This window comes from Taeniopygia guttata, chromosome 3 (genome assembly GCF_048771995.1).
Source record: "Taeniopygia guttata chromosome 3, bTaeGut7.mat, whole genome shotgun sequence".
NCBI classification, from domain to species: Eukaryota; Metazoa; Chordata; class Aves; order Passeriformes; family Estrildidae; genus Taeniopygia; species Taeniopygia guttata.
Window position 1 is genome coordinate 46006378 of NC_133027.1, and position 6123 is coordinate 46012500.

Consider the following 6123-nt stretch of genomic DNA (forward strand, 5'->3'; position numbering starts at 1 on the left):
GACACCTGAGGAGGCAAAGTCCACTGTGGCTGCATCCCACTGGACCTCTGCCAGCTACAGCCACACTGCTGTGAGATGTGAGGAACTTAGGAAGAGCCAAGCACTGTTCCCACCTGGGGTGTGTCACCAGCATTGGTCCATTGTGGTTTCCATAAAGAGTCAAATTTTCTTATTTGTGACTTTTCAAGTCTGTTCAACAAAGTTCACCGGGGTTGTATGCCTGTGAGAAAGGGAGTGTGCTTTGGTCAAGAAGCTGTAAACATAATGCTGAGTGCCAGATGCACAGCAGGCACCAATAGGCACTTTCAAAAGGCTATAAGCAGCTGAAGACTGGATGAAATTTTGTAAACAGTTGCCTTCACACCTTGCAGTGTTCATCACCATGTTTCTGTTCCAGGTTGCTGCTGTGACCTGAAAGTAATTTCCCTTCTTCCAAGGATTCACACAGAATTCATATTAAAGAAAAATTTTTAAAAACAACAAATACTATCACAGTTCTAAATATCACATGTAGTAAATGCAACTTAAGTGTTGGGAGGATATTTATGGATGTTTTATTTGTAATAGCTTATTTTCAAAATTATTTTGTCCATTTAGAGTGTTTTTTTATTTTAAAAAAATGGTCATTCCACCCCCTCCCCCAAAAAAATACCTAAACAACTAACCAGCAACAATAACAGATAAAAAACTTACTACCCATTTCCAGTCTTAAAACTCATCTAATACTGTGTACTCAGCCTTTCTCTGCGAGGAGGGACTGTGCAAACCTCGCTGCAGGGACAGTGCAGGCAGGCTGGCCATCCTGGCCACACCAGGACCGTGAAATCTCTGGCTGGCAGAATTCAGCTCCAGTCCATATTCAAGGGGACATTTACACTGGTTCCTTCCAGGGACAAGGGACCCCAAGTAAATTTTCAAGAAGGGAAGTTTCAGCGGCACAGGAGAGGTTAGGCTGTGAGAATCTATAAAATAATAGAATTTTACTTTCTTGCCTTTCTACACCGTATTAATTGAAGTGTTTGAAAGAGAGGAGTTAATTATTCAAGATGAACCTGTCAATTCTTCAGCAGATTGGTCAAGCCTTTCTGAGCAGCATGGGTTTGTGGATGTCTGGGACTGTCTTACGTGAACCGATGTCTCACCGTCTTCCAGCTATTCAGAGTCTGCATACCTTTGTCCACAAATGACTTTAAGAAAATAAGGAACGAGTTATCCCGGGAATTTCCCACGGGATTTTCAACATGTTCACTCGCAGTGAAAGCGGGAACACACACACACACACACACACACAGACACACACACCCCGGAGAGTCCCCAGCACAGACTGGGGCCAGCCCCCGCGCTGTGAGAGCTCCGTCCGGCAGCCGGACACCCGCGGCAGGAGCTCTCCCTGCCCGGCTCCTTGTGCCGAGGTGCTGGGCCCGTGGAGCCCCCGCCCGTGGGGCTCTCCCCCCGCAGCCCTCCCGCACACTTGAGGGCAGCGTGGGGCAGGCGGTGGTGGGGAGCATACATGAGTGTCCAGACGGGTGGACAGATGGATGGACAGACTTCAGGTGCACATTTCCACTCGTTCACGGCTCTGTCTCGGCGAGGACAGTGCTGGGGCAACCCCCGGAGCTCACTCCCACGCAGATCTCTGGAGAGCAGCTGTGATTTTTTTTTTTTCTTTCTTTCTTTCTTTCCTCCTTCGGATCGCAAAAACACGGAGACCAGATTTGGGGCTTTTTTCCCAAGCCAGGTGTTCCCTTACTCACAACTCCTGAAGTGGCCATAGGGCAGGCTTACACAACTCAGCAGAGGAAAGGACAAGAGCCGGTGAAACCCAGCACACACCCCTACCCGGGACCCCTCCACAGCCTCACGCACACGGGAGCCGGGCACACTGCCCCTGTCACAGGTGAGGTGGGCGCCGAGGGGAGCGGGGCTGAGCGGCAGCAGCGACCTGTTGACACCAGCGACCGGACAAGCAACACTCCCGGGGCCGGGGGCGGCCTCCCACTCACCCCAAAACCTCCCAGCCTTTTCTCCTGGGCAGGATAGGGCTGCGGGCAGCCGCTGGGGAAAGCTCGCTCGGTGCTGCGTCGAGGATCCCGGGATATGCCCCGGCTGTCCTGCGCCCCTTGGGTAGGGGGCTTGTGGGGGACGGGGGTCCGAGAGTCCGATACAAGCCATCTTTATCTGACATGGGGAAGGGGTTGTTTTGGGGAGCGGCCGTGGCTGCAGCCCCGGTGGTGGCTTTGGGAGCGATGCCGCCCTCCCGCCCCGTTCTCCCGGGCCTCCTGGCCCTGCCGCCCCCAGCCCCCCGGCCCGCCCCGCCGCCGCCGCCGGGGTCGCCTCCCCTGCCCGGGGCCGCTTTGGGACTCGGCTTTTTGTTATTTTCACGGAGAAGATATTAATTAAAAGAAATACATGATTAAAAAGTAATGAGTTGAATAAAAATTATCTCCGCTCATTTTCTGATTATGTTAATTGTTAAAAACCCTTCAATCACGCTGTTGCAGTCAATGGGTTTTAATGTGAAATTAGTGGGCTCTTGATAACTTACAGTCCAGAATAATCCTAGAGGTTTAGTCATCATTCCTAATAACGAGATGTTACTGAGAACGGAGATTTTTACATGATTTTGCCACATTCAGCCCTTCCCCCATGGAAGGGTCTGTCTTTGTGGCACACAACTTCAATTTTCATGCCTACGACTACTTTGTTAGTCTTCCCCTGTGTACTGCTCCATTATACGCCAATTACATATTTTATGTGCCTGTGTGTCGTCTGAATATTTAGAAAAAAAACACCATGTGACCGATATAAGAAAAAAAATTTGTCCCTCGGGTATCTCTAATTTTATTTTATCCGTCCAACCCAACTTGGATATTGCAACTCTTCCTTCGCTCTGATTAATTATCTCCCTAAGAGATAAGAACAGGTTTATACTGAAAATATTCGAAGTAATTAAACTCCTCAGGGGGGAAAATATTTTCTGCAGGCGTTGGTATTCTACAGGCTTAAAGACTACGGGTTGAAATAAATATGGAGAATTTCTCCCATGGGTGATCGCAGAGACGGGGATTTGTTAACTTCAGCCCCGGGGTTCAGAAATGCCGTGAAGTCCGCCACTCAGAGAGGGACGAAATGACGGCCCCCAGACCACTCATTAGAGCCAACGTGATTCTGCCCTAAAAATTGATTTAAGAGGGGTTTCATTTTCATGCAGGAAACTAAATGTATCCTTTTCTGTTCGACAGCCTTGAAAATTGCCACCTAAAACTCTCTCCTCGCAGGCACCTAATAATTTCGCTAAAGTCTCGGGCACTGACAGCAAACTGACTCCTCGCTGGAAGGAAAGAAGGAAGGAAGGGAAGGAGCGGGTCGGAACAGAGATCCTGCGGAGCAGCGATCCGTGCTGCCAGCCCGGGATGTGCCCGAATTCCTTCGCAGGGGCTGTACCCGCCGCGGGCGAGGAGCCGCCCGGGCCGCCGGGGAGCGGGCTCTGGGAGCCCTGAGAGCCCTGGGAGCCCACGGGCAGCCGCCGGGCCCGATCAGTGCCACTCCTTGAGATTCAAAAAAGGGAGGAGGAAGAAAGAAAGCGGGGGGGGGGGGGGGGGGGGGGGGAGGAAAGACGGGAAGGAAAAGGCAGAAACAAAATTGGCGCTCTCTGTTTGTGCCTCTGTGTGTGGGTGCGCGCATACCCACGTATTCCTTCCCCCTGAGACAAAGTGCCGGTGCCGTGCATCCCTCTGTCACTGCAAGGATATCTAATTATTGCTGACGGATAAGAAAAGACGTTTTCGGGCGGACCGAGCGGGCTGGCGAGGGGGCGACGGAATGCGGGTCGTATTCCCGGCCAGCCCTGCACTGATCAGGCTGTGGAAAAGTCTCCGCCGCGGCGACTTGGGCTTACGCTGCTTTAATGTTGATCCCCTATTACCGCCAGCGAGGAGCGGGTGTTTGCTGACCTTGCGGGGAGGAGGGGGTTAGGGCCGGGTCCTGCACACTGCTTCTGGCTCCTTTGGGGTGGGGGGAGGCCGGCCAGGATCGCGTTCTTCGTGTTCTCCTTCCACGGGAAGCCGCGGGCCAGGGCCACGTTCCCGTCTCCCACCCGTGGCTGCCCTCTCCCCGCCCCCGCCCTGAGGCAACTCCCGAGGGCGTCGGGCCTTGGGGAGGAGGGGGAAGTTTGTGTCCTGGTTTGTTGTGAAGGGGAGAGCTTGGGGGATTGTGCTTTGGTTTGTTGTTGTTTTGGTTTGGGTGGTGGGTTTTCTGGTTTTGTTGGTTTTTTTTTTTTGTTGTTGTTGTTTTGTTGTTTTTTTTTTTTTACTCGAGCTTCTGGTAAAAAAAGAGCTATTTGTTTACAAAGCCCCACTGCCCCCATCTGAGCCCACCCGGCGGGGCTCCATCAAGGAGCGGGGGGGATCCCTCCGTGCAGGGCCCCTTCGCCGGTTCATTTCCCTATTTGCATCCGCAGTTAGCTGAAGATCATTTTAATAAATAACAATGAAAGAGGAGCGCATCTAGAGGGCTTGTCGGCAACATTCAAAAGCCAATAGAGTTTATAATTTTACTCTATCATTTCTTATTGATTAGAGTAATCAAGATAAAAAGCTAGCCGGGCTCCGAGAAGTTCAGCGGCATATCATTAAAGATAAGAGTCAGTTAATTCTGGCGCAGGGGTAATGGTGCCGGCGATGAAGAGTTCATTTGCATGAGATGCTGAGCCCCGTAACAAGAGGACAAAAATCACTAATTAGGACTGCAGAGTGTCTCGAGTTCTTCAAGCACCCTTTAGAGATGAGGGATGATGCAAAGCGACCGCACTTTTATGTAAATTCGGGCTAGGACACCGCGACCGGGGTGCTGCTCCCCGGCAGGGATTGCCGAGCGGGGACGGGTCGGGTCCCCGGGGCCGCTCCGGGCTGCAGCGTGCGCGGCCGCCGCAGCACCGAGCCTACCGGGCGCTCTCAGCCCCGAGCAGCCCGGGCGACTCGGAGGAAACACGGCCGCAGCGAGTGGAGGGTTTGCACTGAAATCTGCGGGGTGGGGAACAGGACAAGAAGGGAACAAAAAAAAAAACCAAAAAAAAAACCACCACCCTTTGCTGAAAGGTTTATTCGTTGGTTAAAAAAAAAAAAACGGAGTGAAAAAAATAAGCCTCACACCAATGAAAAATAAGAAGTCTGCACTAAGGTACCCGTGAACCTGCGGGTTGCTAAAAACTAGGGAGACAGCTTCGCGGCAAGCTGCGAGCAGAGCCCTCATCTCTGCGGGAAATGGGGAGCGCCCGCCGCCCCCCACCTTCCGAGAGGCGAGCTTGGGGTCAGCCACTCCCTTCTGCTCCCCGCGGTCTCCCGGAGCACGAGTGGGGCCATCGCCCCCTCCTTTCACCAGAGCTGATCTCTTCCTCCTTGTCCCCCCTCTTGTCTCGCTCCCTCTCTGATGGCACAGACAGCCCAAACCCGAGCAAAGCCCCTCAGCTTCTGGCAGCTCTCCGGGGAGGAAGAACACCACAGCCGTGGGGCTTTGGGGAAGCTCCCCGCAAAAGCCGGGGGGCCAGCAGCAGGCTGGTGGCTATCGAGTTGTTTACTTGCCCGAAAGGTATCAGCCGCGGGAGGCTTGGCAGCTGGCTGGCTGTCAGCGCTAACTTTGCCCCTCGCTTGGCCGGGGAGTAAAGGATTCACGGCCTTCTTTGGGCTAATTGTAGGTGTCAGCGTGGAAAGCGGCAATGTTTGCCGCCTCTCAAAAGTCTCACTGTGCCTCTCACCCCCCAGCAGCTCCCGGCCGGCCCCGCCCTGCGCGCAGGACCAGGTGTCGCGGCTGCACAGCCCTCGCAGCCCCCTCCCGCTCTCCCGTGTTCACACCTTTCTCTCTCCACACGTGTCCTTCCTCACCCGCCCCCGCGGCGCACACACCTCCCGCGCACGCCCGCGATCCACGACCTCGCATCCCCGGGCGGACACCCCGCTCCCCCTCCGTTCCGTGCAAACTTGAGAGCCAGCGCTCACAGCCGCGCGTCGCCGTCTCCAGTGCGCGGATTCCTCGCATTCCCAAAATCCCTTCTCGCACACGTGCACCTCCCGGCACCCCAGCACACTCATACGCACATGCCCCCACCTTCCCTGCGAGCTCACCTGC

General features: G+C 54.0%; 1 long non-coding RNA gene across 1 annotated transcript; it reads right to left on the reverse strand.

Moving 5' to 3' along the window:
• Nucleotides 1-2417, reverse strand: LOC140683583 (uncharacterized). Its single transcript, XR_012054752.1, has 3 exons — nucleotides 1511-2417; nucleotides 1053-1187; nucleotides 1-962 (listed from the first exon to the last, which is right to left on the reverse strand). It is a non-coding gene; the product is annotated as an uncharacterized lncRNA (long non-coding RNA).
• Nucleotides 2418-6123: the final 3706 nt, after the last annotated feature.